This window comes from Lygodium microphyllum, chromosome 14 (genome assembly GCF_053477565.2).
Source record: "Lygodium microphyllum isolate KBCC chromosome 14, Lygodium_microphyllum_v1.1.10, whole genome shotgun sequence".
Classification (NCBI taxonomy): domain Eukaryota; kingdom Viridiplantae; phylum Streptophyta; class Polypodiopsida; order Schizaeales; family Lygodiaceae; genus Lygodium; species Lygodium microphyllum.
The window spans coordinates 114,278,428-114,294,887 of NC_141148.1; the positions used below are offsets into that span (position 1 = coordinate 114,278,428).

General features: G+C 39.3%; 1 pseudogene; it reads left to right on the forward strand.

Annotated features, from left to right (window-relative positions):
- Positions 1–10,376: 10,376 nt before the first annotated feature.
- On the forward strand, positions 10,377–11,008 carry LOC148026009 (lipase-like; annotated as a pseudogene).
- Positions 11,009–16,460: the final 5,452 nt, after the last annotated feature.

Consider the following 16,460-nt stretch of genomic DNA (forward strand, 5'->3'; position numbering starts at 1 on the left):
GTTACAGGATGTACATCATGTACCTGCACTTACATGCAGTCTTATGTTTGCAGGGCAGCTTGATGATGCTGGGTTTCATGTTTCATTTGCAAATTCTGCCTAGAAGATCACCTATGGCAAACTTATGCTTGCTAGAGGTGCCAAAGATGGCAGCCTCTATTCTCTTGTAGTTGATGGGTCCTCTGTTGACCATGTTTTTTTAGTGGGTTCCATCCCACATCTATCTCTTTGGCGTGCCCGTTTTTTTAGTGGGTTCCATGTTTTTTTAGTGGGTTCCATCCCACATCTATCTCTTTGGCATGCTCGTTTGGGCCATATGTCCTTGAAGGAAATGAAAATGCTTTCTGGTTTACAGTACTTACCACCTCTTGACTACGTATGTTTTAATTCATGTGAGCATTGTCTTTATGGTAGAGAGACTAGGAATATGCATAAGAAGTTTGGTAGGACACACATGAGTGAGCCCCTGACATTGGTACATTCGAATGTCTGTGGGCCCATGCAGTCTATGGGTGGTGCAAAGTATTTTGTGACGTTCATTGACGATTTTTCACGTAAAGTCTAGGCTTACCCCATTAAGCTTAAATCTGAAGTCTTGGCTGTGTTTCAGAGATGGCTTGCATTGGTTGAGAACCAGATTGGGCATAAGCTAAAATGCCTTAGGACTGAAAATGGGAGAGAATATGTGTCATGTGATTTTGAGAAACTATGTGATAAGAGGGGTATTAAGTGTCAGTTGACCACTGCATATACCCAACCCCAGAAGAATGGTTTGGCTGAGCATATGAATAGAACCATCCAGGAGCATGTACGTAGTATGCTTAGCCATGCAGGCTTACCCCACAGAGCTTTTGGGCTGAGGTAGTCATTACATCTATGTATGTCATAAGTAGATCACCTTCTAGTGGTTTGGATTTCTAGGTTGTAGAGGAGGTATGGATTGGGAAACCTCTGTCTTATGTGCATCAATGTGTCTTTGGATGTGAGGCATTCTGCCATGTGCCCAAAGACAAGCGTACTAAGTTGGATCCTAAGAGTGTCAAATGCATTTTTCTTGGCTATGGGGATGCAGGAGAGGTGGGTTACCACCTCTGGGATCCACAAGCACGAAAAGTCATCCGCAGCCATGATGTAGTTTTCCATGAAGACAAAATGCATAGGCAGCCTGAGAGGGTGATAGAGATATGCAGGGTTATATTCCAGGAGGAGCCAGGTGCTCTTGCACAACCAGTTGGACATCCTACAGTAGCAGTAGTTGGTACACATGGACAGAGTGCTACACAGGTAGCAGAGCCTACTGTGAGATAGTCTACTAGAGATAGACATCCACTTGACAGATTTGAGCCCTCGATGCATTATGTCTTGGTTACCAATGTAGGAGAGCCTCTCACCTATGATGAGGCTATGCGCAGGGGTGATAGTCACTCCTGGGAGAGGGATTTGTAGTCTAAGATAGACTCCTTGCACAAAAATATGACTTGGGATTTGGTTGCCTTACCTCATGGCAAGAAGACTTTGCCATGCAAATGGGTGTACAAGCTGAAATATACCCCCGGAAACCCCAAGACGGCTTATAAGGAAAGTCTTGTCGCTAAGGGTTTTAAAGAGGAGCATGGAGTTGACTTTGATGAAGTCTTTTCTCTTGTTGTCAAGATGAATACCCTACACTTGGTTCTGGCCTTAGTCGCGTAGCTTGACTTGGACATGTATTAGATGGATGTCAAGAGTGCATTCTTGCATGGGGATTTGCATGATGAGATATACATGGAGCAGCCTAAGGGCTTTACAGAACCTGGCACGGAGCACCTAGTGTGCAAGTTGAAGAAAAGTCGTTATGGCTTGAAGCAGGCACCTAGGGAGTGGTATCATAAGTTTGATGCCTTTATGCATTCACAGGGCTACAGCAGAAGTGCTCTGGAGCTGTATCTTTACATGAAGAAAGCTCGTGATGGCTCTTTACTTATTTTGGTACTTTATGTGGATGATATGCTGATAGCAAGGAAAGTTCATGATGAGCTAGATGCTCTTAAATCTCAACTGAAGAAGAGCTTTGAGATGAAGGATTTGGGACATGCCTCTCACATTCTTGGTATGCGCATTAATCACGACAGGCATCATGGACTACTCTACAAAATCCTTGAGTGTTTCCACATGGAGGACGTAAAGCCTATTGGCTATCCACATTACCTTCTTATGTGAAGGTTTCATAGGCCAATTGTCCATAGACGGATGAGCACCAAGCCAAGATGGCCAATATCCCTTATGCATCATCCGTGGGTAGTTTTATGTATGCCATGATAGCCACTCATTCAGATATTGCCTTTGCAATTGGTGTTGTGGCATGCTATATGTCTACACCTGGCAAAAAGCATTGGGATGTCGTAAAGAATATCATGAGATACTTGAAGGGCACAATAGATATGTGTATTTTCTATGGTAGTCAAGATACAGGAGTTGTGGGCTACACAGACTCCGATTATGCAGGACATGTTGATAGTAGGAAGTCCACTTTCAGCTATGTCTTTACCTATGCTGGAGGTGCTATTTCTTGGATGTCCAGGGTTCAGAATTGTATGGCTCTCTCTACCTAAGGCCGAGTATGTTACAGCCACTGAGGCTTGCAAGGAGGCCATATGGTTGGGTCATTTGGTTCATGACCTTGGGATCAATACTATACCTATGTTGCGTTCATATTCTATGAGTGCTGTTAAGCTAGCTAAGAATCCGGTCTTCCATGCGAAGACGAAACACATTGAGATGAGGTATCACTTTATACGTGGGGTCGTGGAGGACAAGTTTGTTGACCTTGTCAAGATCTCCACTGACAAAAATCTTGCAGATTTTCTTACGAAAAGCCTCACTACTACTGAGCGCTTTGCCTTCCTCAAGAGATTGATGGGCGTTGAATGAGAGGATGTTTTTCCTCATCCTGTTGTACATGTGTACATTGTATTGTCTTTTCTTTTTCTTTTCACTCCTCACAAGGGCAGATTCACCTTTAAGTGGGAGGTTGTTGGGGGTAAAGGCGCCTCTGCCTAGCTGCCCGTGTATTACTACACTCACAGTACCCACCACTACACATTGTAGGTGGCGAGCGCCCTTCACCATCACTTTATTCTTTATTCTTTTAGTGGCAGTTTGAATAAAGGAAGGCCCAGTCACACATTGTGACTGTTTAAGTTCCCATTTGTGTCTCTTTCTCTTCTTGCTCTTGGTCTCCACTCACTTCCAAGCAAGCTCCGATCCTTCTCACCTTTCACTTTTTCTTGCCCTTGAAGCTAGCCTTGATATGAAAAGACTCACCTAGAATCTCCATTACCTTGTTATTCACTCTCTATCTAATAGTTCTAATCACAGTTGGCCTTGGAAATATGCAATTATGTACTTGTCATTGCTTCATATGTAACTATAAAAGCTAGAAAAGTTGTACATAAGCATCTCAACTAATACCAATATTATCTAGTGTCTTCTGCACTAACTCAGTATACAAAGAGAGATCCTTTATAAATTACTCCAAGCATTTTTTATTTGCCTTTTTAAATTTTTTCTTCACCAAAATAACTTTTGAAACTACTGAAGGAAGAAGATGATAATAAAATGTGATGCTTTGAAAGAATCTCTTTCACTTGCATTCGATTGAAGAAGAGACCTAAACAAAATCAACATCACAAATCAATACAATAAATTATAAACAAATTCATATTTCATATATTCAAAGTGGAACAAAAATGTACCTTACTGCTTGGATTCTTTTACAACAACCACCTTTTCCTCTTCTGAGACTCTCAATATTTCTAAGAGCCTTTTGTCGATTTTGAAGTCCTAAAATAGTTTGCTTTCATTGATAAGATTTTATGCATTTCTCCAACAAAAAAATCCTCAGTTGATAACCTTTTAGCTTCTGCAGTAACTCGTTATGTTTTGATAAAAGATGGTTCTCCAATTTGAGGATATCCTTTTGTGCAAACAAGTTAAGTATAGAGCCTAGAAACCCATTGTAACCATCACCAATGAACCTCAACAATGAAGAGCTATTATAGAAAGGTGGAGTGCTATTTTTTCAAGGATCTTTGGGATATAGCATGCCATCTAACCAAAGATCAAGTTTCTTCTTTCCTTCAAACCTGAGTATATGTTTCGTAGACTCTGTAAATGGTAATGGGTTTTGTTCTCTTCCTTATTGGTTCATACTCACTATCCAACTCAATATGAAGATGATAGGGAGGCCTTTTACTAGAGCTACAGAGATCATTGGATGATTGATCTATAGCTAAGGATGTGATTAGAAGATTGGATTGAAAAATTATGTGAATTAGAAACAAGAAGGAAAACCAAGGAGAAACTAGTAAGGATAGGAAAGAAAGAAGAGAGTGAGAATGGAGGGAAGTAATCAAACATCGAAAAAAATTCAAATTGAATATTAGTTTTCACTTTAATGAGGACGAGTAAGATCTTGATTATGACAATCTTTGTCACCTTTATGGAAGCCTAGATTTCTAGGTTTGATGTGACCACGAGAATATCGCGACAATGACTTATTGATAATTTTCTATATAATTATTGACTAAAATATATTTTTTAAAAAAATAAAAAAATAATTTTATTTTCTAAAATATTTTCTCTCTCTAGGAACACTTACAAGGCATTTTCGATACCTCAAAACTCCCCTAATGAGTGATCTGGAAGAATTCTGACCAGGTGTCTTGGTATTTTATCCCCCTTTCAGAGCCAACAGAGACATTAGATTGGTGCTCTAAGAAACAAAGAGGAACCTGCTATTTTATGCATGTTTTTGGTCTACAAGAGATTTATCTTCTCAAGAAGGAGAAATAAATTGACAGGCTTCACATGTATGAGTATTCTTCTATATCTTCTATTTCTTTAAACCCCTTCTCTTTCATTAATTGCTCTCCCTAAATCTCCCTTCACCCTATTGTCTCTTATCCTTGCAGTAGATTTTCAACCCCAAATGCTTCAACATCAGAGACCCATGCTTGTATGGATAACCCTTATGCTTCTGATGCTTACCATGCAGGTTATCCCTTTGATCCTAGGAAAACAAAGTAATACTCTATCAATCCCACACTTTCAGCCTTGTAATAAGTTATGATTTTGGTTTTTGAGGATAAAAACATTTTAGGTGGGGATGGAATGCAAAGAAGGAAAAATGTAAGTACTTGAGGAAAATAGGAAAAAATATTCACTACATGACTAGTCATATAAGATATATGGGGTTTCATTTTTGCACTATCAGTTAATACGAATACCCTTTCATCTTCATCTTCTTCTCCTTTGCCTCTCATGGCTTTCTCTCCTTTCTCTCTTCTTTTCTTGGCATTCTCTCTCTTGATCTTGCCTTTCTCTCTCTTCTCTCTTCTCTCTCTCTCTCTCTCTCTCTCTCTCTCTCTCTCTCTCTCTCTCTCTCTCTCTCTCTCTCTCTCTCTCTCTCTCTCGCTCGCTCGCTCGCTCGCTCATTCTTTCCCTCCTCTCATCCTTCTTCATTACAATGCAATCCAAATGTGACCAATGCAACACAAAAGTCTCGAACATGCAATTATATAAATGATGTTAGGACCCCATAGGAATCACTATAATTCCTAACTTTTATAAGCCACTCACAAAATGATGTAGGGCCACACAAACCCACTTCTCAATAAGTACTACTCTTTGATAAATTTTGTTCTTACAGTGCATTGTTTGTGCTAACTTCACAATGAGATATTTGGATGTGCTCCTATTAACTTGTAACCTACTTTTAAATATTGGTTTGGATAACCCCCCAAAAGTCCTTATTATATAAAATTTGGTGGTCTAGGATAAGCCCAACATGATCAATGATCATGTCTACATTGAGTTGTATTAGCTCAATGATCAACGTAACCTCGGGCCATACACTCCATCAAACATGCAATTTCATATTGTCCTCATCACCGTCATCCAGATCACTTAATAGTAGCTAAAATATTGCCATGACACCAATTACAACACCAATGACATGAATTATCAAAAGACTTTGATTGTCCATTTGTTTGTCAAAGGATAGGATAAAAATCTACGAGCCAATTAAAGGGATATGTATAATTAGACTTGAAACATATTTTTTAAAAGGAGTCAATATTCTTAAAGAATCTCATTCAACAATCTTTTTCCAGACTCTTGATTACATCAAATAGAGTAGATATAGAGGAGGCAACTACATCCATGATAATGAGTCTACGCTCATCAAATGCTTTCTTTTTCTCCGAGTTTGCTTTTTGGTTGACTAAGTAATGCTAGCCATGTCACTGAGAGACTCATCTATCTTTCTTCCCTTCTTTTGATGTGATTCTTGGGTGGTCACTTGATCTAGCTTAGTCTTTGGAGGCTCATTGGAGACAATGTCTTTATGAGGACTTGCACCTGGATCATTAGAAACAGTTGTAGTATTGTCTTTAGATGAAGACAAACCATTCATGAAGGATGCATGTGCATCACTGACAACATTGGCATGATTTCACATATGCTCATCCACAAGGTCATACCATTATTGGCAAGTGATCTTACAATCATTTCTTGATATAGCATTGTGGGTCTTGTCCTTTCTATATGACTCATAAATACATCCCCAACATTTCTTGCATGCCTCACCATCCTTGTCGAACTATGGAAATAATGATGCTAGGTATGTGGCTACCTTGGAACAAATGTTCACTCCTTGCTTTGATGGTTTGGAGAACTCATGGATCCTCAGATGTGAATGAGTTTTATTTTCCATGCATCCTTCCATTGAGAAAATTATTTTTTTCTAGTTGTTGCTTATTAGGGTGGGGTTTCTTGATTCTTTTCTTTTTGTCTGCTCTTTGATTTAGGAGGCTTTGTCACATCAGACTTTAATGAAGTTCATCATGGATGCTACTTGTTGGCATTTTCGGTTTGTGGAACCATTAATACGTGGATTTGAATCACTTATTGGCATTTTTGGCTTGTGGCACCATTAATACATGGATCTGAATCACATCAACCTCATCACATGTGTCTTGGATTGCATCATAAGAACTTATTACTTGCAATCCTTGTGCAAGTGATGTTGAGGCCATGTTGAGGACTATTTTGTATTGGGCATAGCATTTTTATGTGTGGTTATAGTTCCGTCTACACCTAATTGTCTTGATCATTGGAACAATGCAAATTTAGGAGGACAAGGAGTGATCGAAGGAGGGCTACTTAGAAATGCATTTATGGGAGTATCCACACCCACCCCCCACCACCACCATCACCACCCACGCTTTGGCTTGGAAAATTTATTCTTTGGCTTAGAAAGTACATGTCATTGTTGTACATTGCATCTTTGCTCATTTGAGACATGAATTATTGAAACTCCCATGAGATTACTTTCTTGTGAATCCATTCAGTTGCACCTTACACATGCTAATTACTAAATATTTTAATAGTTGCTTGAGATTTGAGAAGTTAAGTTGAAACTTGTGACAAATAAAAAAGTTTTAGTACTTGAAATAAGGTTCAATGCATTTGATTGTTATTGATGAGTATGCTAATTACAAGATATGGATAGCCTAACTTTATTATTAAAGATGAGATTTGCTAACAATTCACATGTTCGATCTATTAGCCATGACAAGGCTTTGTGAAAAGATATATTACAACATGCAAAAAATGACGTGGATCAAATTTCAACTCAACAACACATAAGTTTTTCCACATAAGTTTTCAAATTAATAAACTTAAAATACAATATTAGTGAGTTTGGGAATCTCCCAATTCCCATTTTTTGAATACTAAAAAGGTGGCACCCAGATAACATGCCCATAAGTTTCTCAAAACAATATGATGGGACCTATCATTTGAAGGCACTTGAAAAATGAAATCTATTGAGCTATAGAGCTCTCCATTTGGAGTTATAATGTTCAAGTTATGACAAATCCAAAGATTTGACCATGTGTCCCAAACTTATGGAAAATTCCCATATTCCCTAGTATGGTGTTTTAATAACAAAATGACATGAGATGTATAATGCAAAGTGCATATTTAAATATGTATATACTACTATGGCATATAGAAACTATTACAGCATATACACTATGATGTATATAGATAAGTATGTACTATCATATGATAGGTATATGGATAATATACATATGCACTATTGCATTATCCATAATCTATACATCATCTGTCACACCAGTTTATGCATTATCTACGCATCATTGGATACATAATTTTATGTATCAATTTATACATGAATCCACACATCAGTTTATGCATTATCTATATAACATTTTATACATCAATCTATGCATAATCCAATGGCTCAAATTTATGCATAATCAAATTAATTTAAAATGTAAATGAGAGAATGGACATACAAGATTTTGTATACAATACAAAAAGTTCAAATAATGTGACATACGAAAAGATCCATTACCCATCAATTATGCCAAAAAACATGATCTCTTTTGTATTTTTTTTGTATTTGTACAATGCAAAGTGCATATGCATAATTGTAGTACATACATATATATATACTACCATATATGTTTTATGCATCTTAGTAGTGTATATATTATATGTTTGTACTATCATAGACTATGCATATAGATAGCTTTATACTACTTTATACATATATGCATAATGCATTAAGGTAGGATATATATGGTATGTACACCACCAAATATGTATAGGTATGGCATTACGCATCATCACAATACATCAATTTATGCATCAATGTAGACAAAATCTATACATTAATTCACACATCATTGTATGTATCAAATTCACACATCATTTTATGGATAATCCATAAATCAGTTATACATTTGAATGTCTACAATACTTTAGTAATCTCAATTAAAAATAATAAATTTATGCACAATCAATTTATATGTAATCAATTGATGTATAATCAGCTTATATAGAATTGATTTATGTCTAATTAGTTTGTACATCATTCTATGTACCAAACTCACACATCATTTTATGCATAATCTGAAAATCACTTATGCATTTCAATGACTTCCACTACAAGATATAGGCCTTATACCGACGTTAAAAGTGATAAAAATGTTCATAAAGAAACTTGCCCCCTGTCGTCGTAAAAAGCGTTGTTATTGGCGACGCCATAGAATAGTCGGTATCAACGTTGTTATCAGCGTTGCTATTTGTGTCGGTATTTGCAATGCTGATACCGATGCAAATGACGACGCTTTGCGATGCATTTTGCGATGCATGCAGTAAAATTGTGAAGCTAATAGCAACGGTAACAGGGAAAAACAAATTTGTGGCATGTATACAATGCTCATGTAAATAAAGGCAAAGTATACTTAAATCATAATACTAATACATGAAATAAATACACGATCGCATAATGAAAGCGGCTGGTACAATCATGGCAAGATACTACTACTATATATAAAATGTCTACACAGATCACATGACCAAAAAAGAAGGGTATGTGAGCTCCAGGGATCCAAGGGTGAGCTATAGATCATTGCCATCCGAAACCTCGTCCCGCCACAAAGGAGCATCCAACGGACTCTGCAAAAAAAAGAAACAACTATACATCAGCCCACCATACAATAATGCATTCTAATTAAACATGGTAACTATAGACAAGAAAGATGAGTGACTTACAAGGCATCCATACAATCGATCAATCAATGCACTGAGACTGTGCCTCTCTGTATATCGAGTCTCAAGGCTGGTGGGATTGCAATTGGTAATGAAGTGCTGCAAAGAAAATAAAATACAACTATTAGAAATACGATTGTCAGTACAAAGGATATTGCAAAAAAATAAGCAAGCAAAACAAAAGAAAAACTTACAAAGTCCTCCAGATATATCCTGTGGCCACCACTCCCAAGATGATGGACCACTCCGACCTCTAGTCCTGCCCTTGCCGCCTCACGCTACTGTCTCTAACGTCTTGGAGAATCTGTAGCCTCCTCCCTGAGTCGGCACCAGTCGTTGTCGTACTGCTGCGCATCCGAGGTGTGGAATCCACCAAAAAGTTGTGTGTATGACATTTGTTACTTTGTACATACTTAGTCGTTGTGTTTGCATTTTTTTCTGCGTGGGAAATATAGTAGAGAGAAGGGTCTTCTGCTACCTTTCCTTTCAACTGGGGGTTGCACCTGATAGATCCTCCTTCAACAATGGTGGGCATGCGATGTCTTCTCTTTTCTAGGCTTCCAATTCCCAGGCGAAAAGAAGAAACGATCACTCCGTCGATGAATTCAAATGCAAGGAGTGCCTCATTAGGTCAGCCATATGGAAGGCTGTGTGGTGCTTCTTTCCGCATAGTGCCAGCTGTTCTAGATGGATGAAGATTGGAACTTACAAGGGTTCATGACTATGATGATGGCTTTCAGTAAAACCATATATTTGCTCAAATACTTGTGGAGTATGCTTCTGTGGTGTATGTCAATGATTTGGATTCTCACATTGCTTGGAATTGCTCTAGGTGTGATGGCTACACCAAGGGTTTCAGATTGGTGGAGTTGATAGTTGATGTTCAACACTGCCTACAGGCTTATGTTGGGCTTGCTGAAGACTTGAATGCAATTGTGATTGCATTCCATGGAACGCAAGAGAATATATTCAAAACTGGATGGAGGATCCGTATTTTAAGTAGCTTGATCTGAATTATCCACGAGTTACAGGTGCAATGGTACATCGTGGATTTTATACAGCCTACCATAATACCACCCTTTGTACAAGAGTAGTTGGTGCAGTTATGTCTATACTTGATGAAGTGGAAGGATTGGACATTATGGTTACAGGACATTCTACGGGGGGTGCCATGGCTGCATTCTGTGCTCTTGATCTCATGGTAAACTATGGAATGAGGAATATTCAAACAGTAACATCTGGGCAACCTGGGGATGCAAGTGGAGGGACCCAACATGCATTCACTTATGTAGACTTGAGGACTGCAACTCGGAATTTCCAGCTGCATAGTCTACTTGGTGAGGGAGGTTTTGGCAGTGTGTATAAAGGGTATATAGATGAGTGAACATTCATGCCTGCATGCCATGAAGGGATGGTGATAGCAGTCAAGCGGTTGAATCCAGAAGGGCAACAAGGACACAAAGAATGGATGGCAGAGGTATATTTTTTTTAGGTGCACTTCACCATCCCAATCTTGTCAAATTGATTGGCTTCTGTGCAGAGGATGACCAGAGATTGCTTGTGTATGAGTTCGTGCCTCATGGAAGCTTAGAGAATCATCTGTTTAGAAAGGGTACTACAAAATTTTGGGCAGTTAGAATGAAGATTGCTATTCGTGCGGCCAGAGGTCTTACTTTTCTACACGATGCTGAAAGGCCAGTGATTTTGAGGGAATTCTGCTATTGTGGGAGGGGTCGCTTTTCAGGAAAGAGAGGACCGTGTTGTAGGGCCTGGGGGAAGAAAAAGCAACAAAAAAATGTGGGGAAGACATGAAGGAGATGGTTCAGAAGTGTTATGAACGAGCAGGAGAGTATAGTAATCCAGAAGGCCATTGTGATCCAGAAAAGCTCAATGAATTAGGCACAGTTTTGAACAGCCTGCAACCAGGGAATTCCATTGTGGTTTTTAGCTCCTTTAAAGCTCGATGATGATGACAAGAATGTGTGTCTGTTATGCTTATTTGATCAACATCTGTTGATCTGGTGGCTATTTCCTTTAATTACAGGTTGCCCGACGCTGCTAATCGGCAAGTGGCTACGAAGTCCTTACTTTCTGCGAAAGTCCCTTGATGAACATATGCGTCAGTTAGTTCCAGAGAGTTTGTCTGAAGACGATAAGCTTGTAGAGTGTGATGCACTTTTACTCGATCTCTTCTTGGATGTTCTTCAGGATTGATGCACAGGGACGAGGAGGTCAACTACTTCCCATCTCGCTTTGATCCAGTACGACCCTCGGAAAGAGTACCTATTCCTTCGAATGTGCTGACAAGGCATCATGAGAAGGTTATGATTGAGAAAGAAAACAACTTCTCTCAACCTGGAGCAAGATATAGATTGTGGTCACCAGACAGGCAATCGAATTTCTTTTAGTACTGGGACGCTTTATCAATCATAGCTACGAGCCAAATTGTAAACCTGAGAAGTGGATGATTGATGGCGAAGTCTGCATTGAACTGTTTGCCATCAAAGGCCTTAAGAAGGCCAACCACAATTAGCTAAACAATCGCATGCTTATCATTGAGTGTATTCCAGAAACATGTCCCTGTGGTGATCTGTGCTCAAATCAACAATTTCAGAAGAAAACATATGCAAAAGTTGGCTAGTTCACCTTCATCCATCGTTGATATACAGATCAGTGTGATAGTACATTAATCATGGAACAAAAAGGATGGAAGATAGAAAAGGATGAATCAGGTTGTCAGCCTCCTCGAGGACCCGTATTATGCACCAATAATTGTGGGATTTTTTATGGAGTGCTAGCACTATGAACCTTTGCTCACAGTGTTATCAAGTAGCCGAACTGAAGCGAGTTAAGTCATCAGAAGCTATAACAGCCATTTCAGTGGCCCATGCCAAGCAATTTACCCCACAGGTGTCAAGTAAGCCTCGAATAGAGGCTGCTTCTCCTGGGCAGATGTATTAACTCAATCTGGGAAGAGGGAGAACGTGGACAGAGCCCTAACTCCTAGTCAGATGCCATCACAACCAAACAGGTGCCCTGCATGCAGTAAGTGAATTGGTCTTATAGGATTCAAGAGTCAATGTGGAAATGTGTTTTGCTCTCTCCATTGGTATAATGACAAGCATTGCTTGCTTCTATGTGAATCCTTGTTTTTCCCTGTTCTGAGTTGCGTGGTAAAATTCTAGATGTGATATCTATCAGACATGAACACATTTTATCAATAAGCAGTGGCAGCCCTTGCTGGGAATCTTATATGTGTCTTATGGTGCTAGAGAGCTTGATGGAGACAAACTTAGCCTTCTGCAAAATCATAGAACCCAGCAATAAAGCATTGCCGTAGTGTATGTTATACTTGTGCAGGGTTGAATAACTGCTCAGAAACTGGCCTTTGATTACTGGAACCGGTGGTGCTTGGATTCAATAGCTCTTCAGGCTGTGAACAACAGGTTTATTGAACAGATGCATGTTAAATCAACAATTGTTGCATTCAATATGAAGAGTCTAGAGTTTATTGTTGCATAGCTTGATCTCGCTTGATTAATCTTCTATCTTGGAATTTCTCTAGAACCTCTATAGTCACGACTTTTCTTTCGAAAACCCTTCGACATCTTTGGTGAACCTGACGTGAAAGTGTTGCATTAAAATTTCAGGATGGGAGATACTTCAGCATCAGTTTCAGCCTCTTCTACAATTCCTGCTTTGTCCTCTACTTCAGGTTCATCATCGACTTCTGCTTCAAGTACTACGGATGATTTAAAGTAGATTTTACACAATATGTCTATGTATATGTAGCTTCAAAACCAGCAGACACAATTGTATATGCAGCAGAGCAGCAGTTACATCAACAACAGTTGTCTCAGCAAAGGCAACTATATTCCGAGCAAGAGAATGCAATCAGTGTGACTAAGGCGATTGAAGTAGTTGAAAATGAAAAGAAGCTATTTGATGGCTGCAATGTATCGGCGTATTTGAAGACGTATGAGATCAAGATGGGATTTTTTGGAGTACCAACAGGACTTATGAGTAAATATTTTCTTCGCCTTGTCACACCCACCTTGAGGGTAAAAGTGACTGATCTTTTCCTTCAAAATTTGCATTGGCAAGATTTTAAGAAGGCCCTAAAAGAGGAGTATTTTCTTGAGGACTTTGGGATGACTACACGGCGGTCATTCCAAGTGTGGGTCTACATGCCAAACAAAGGTCTAGCTGCTTCAGAATTGATACGAGAATTTGAAGAGAGGTATAGTCAGCTTGATGCTATTGAACAAAGAGCATTGGATGTTGAGAAAGTTGAGCTTTTCTTGAAAGCTGCAGATCCTACTCTTCAGGAAGAATTAGGAGAGCTTCTTGAGGATTGCACAAAGCCTATGGGTCTTAAAACAGATTGGCAAGATGCCCAAGATGCAATCTTGACTTTGACTAAGAGGCGGATATGGAAGACCCACTTACAGAATGGATAAGAAATTAGTAGATGACATGGTTGCACGTACTTCTTATGTGGCAGCTAGAGGAGATGCTTCTACATATGGAGTCCAGATTGAGAAAGGTTCAGAGAGTCAATCAACATTATAGACCTATGCTATGGAGACGACAAACAAGGGGAAAATTCAGCAGACCGTTTTGACTAGTGCAGGTTCTAGCATCAGATCTGAGACAGGTTGAGATTCGCCTGTTGACAGGTACACTATTTATGCCTACTTGGCTAAGTCTCAGGGAGCAGATGTACTTGTTGAGGAGAAGCGTAAGAGAGATGAAGAGAATCCAAATGCAACTAAAAAGACTAGAGGGGGTGAGTTTGTTACTCCATCTACTATAGGGCCGTCTTTGAGACCAGGGTTAGAATGACAAATGGAGGATGCTCAAAAGAAAGAAAAGATGTAGGAACCTAGACAAAGAAAGCAGCGAGGGTTTAGATTGATGTTTGATATTGAGACATCTACGAACATGAAGAAAATCTTTAATGATAAGATACTTGGCAGTGAGGTGACTTTTACTATTTCTGAGGTTTTGGGCATCTTGAAAAGAGAGTTTCAAGGTCAGTTCCAAGAAGTCCTGAAGAGGAAAAGACATACATTGCCCACTACTGATACACAAGGAGTTTTGATTGGGGAGTTGGATAAGGATGAGGATGAGGTTATGGTTGAGAATGCTTCTGTTTTTCCACAGATAGAGAACAGAGTTCAGCCTATGCATTATGCTGAAACTGATGAGCCTGTTTTGGTACCGCGTAGTCACTTTTCGCGGAATCATTGAGCTAGGGAAACTACGGAAACAATGGTAAAAGTTGGAGAGAAACAGGTGCCTTATGTTGCTTTGGTGGATCATGGTTCAGAGATTAATCTCATAGTTCATGGAGTTTATGAAAGTAATAGATGGCCTATGGATGCAGAGCATGGGTGGCATATGAGAGCTGCCAATAATACTGCAGGTGATTTGTATGCTACATGTCCTAGTGTCAGGATTTCTATTGGAGATGTAGAGGAGGATTTCTATTTCTTTATGCAGGATTCATGCTCTTACCCCATAATCTTGGGACAGCCATTCATTACAGAGATGGGCATGGAGAAGAAAGTAATGGATGATGGATCTGCTTATGCATGGATTCGTAGTAAAGATGGTATGAGAGTATTCCAGTTTATGACTATGTGTGTAAATCATGCTAGAAATAGGGATACTCTTTGAGATGCAGCTTTGCCCACTGTGAGGGATTCGGGTTTTCATTAGGTACCACTGTCCCATGAGATGACGGTGGTATAGAGTAGAGGAGATTGGAGTTCTTGCCTCCTGGCAGCAGTAGTGTTTTCTCCTCCAATTTTGTTGGAATTTCAGCAAACAGTTCGATGAGTTATTAGAAGATTTCTAAGTTGCCTAGAGCTGCCAGCAGGCAGTACATATGCAGGAAGGAGAAATATTTGAAAAATGCAGGTATTTTAGAGGATTATGAGCATATAGATGGGATGTATGATAGTATGGTTTGTGCAGATACGATGACAGAGATGGAAAATATGCTGAAAAATTATATGCAGAGTTGTCACAGTAATGTATCAGTGCAGTCCCTAAACATGTTTCATGAAATTTCAGATTTTGTGTCACAGATAGAGTCAAAGGCTGAGGTGACTCAGCAAAAAGTGTTGAGTGCTAGAGAAATTCAGCAAATAGAGTTTCCAACTAATTATGATCGGCCTACAGAGGCATAGAGGGCTGAAATTTCAGCCAACAGAGTTTACTGCTGAAATATTTCAGCATCCAGAGTTTAGGGCTGCTCCTATGCAGTCCATAGAGCAAAGGGCTGAGGATATTCAGCCACCAGAGTGCAGAATTGCTGATTTACAGCAATATTTGAGTAATGCAGAGGATTATAATGAAGCCAGGGTTGACACAAAATACAAGACTGTGGATAAGAAGGTGAATCTGGTAGTTGGACTGCTTCCACCTGACAGTGATCAGCAAATAGAGAGGGATGCCAAGCAGCCAATTTTGAGGAATCCAGAGCATATAGGCCATAAATTTTTAGCAAAGACTCTTGCTGAATTAAAAATTGGAAATGGTGATTTCTTGCTACCCTCAGAGAAGCAGTGCTTTCAGGATATGCTTGAGCGACATGAAAGGGGGTTTGCTTTTTTCTCGCATGAGATCGGATGTGTGAATTCAGATATTGTTGCCCCTATGGTGATCTTTACTATTCCTCATATTCCATGGAACCTCCGACCTATTCCAGTGCCTAGGGCACACCTGCCAAAGTTAGTTGATTTGTTGAATGAGAAAATCAGAATGGGAATCCTAGAGCCATCATCTGCACCATACTCAAATAGGTGGCTTACGGTTCCAAAGAAGAA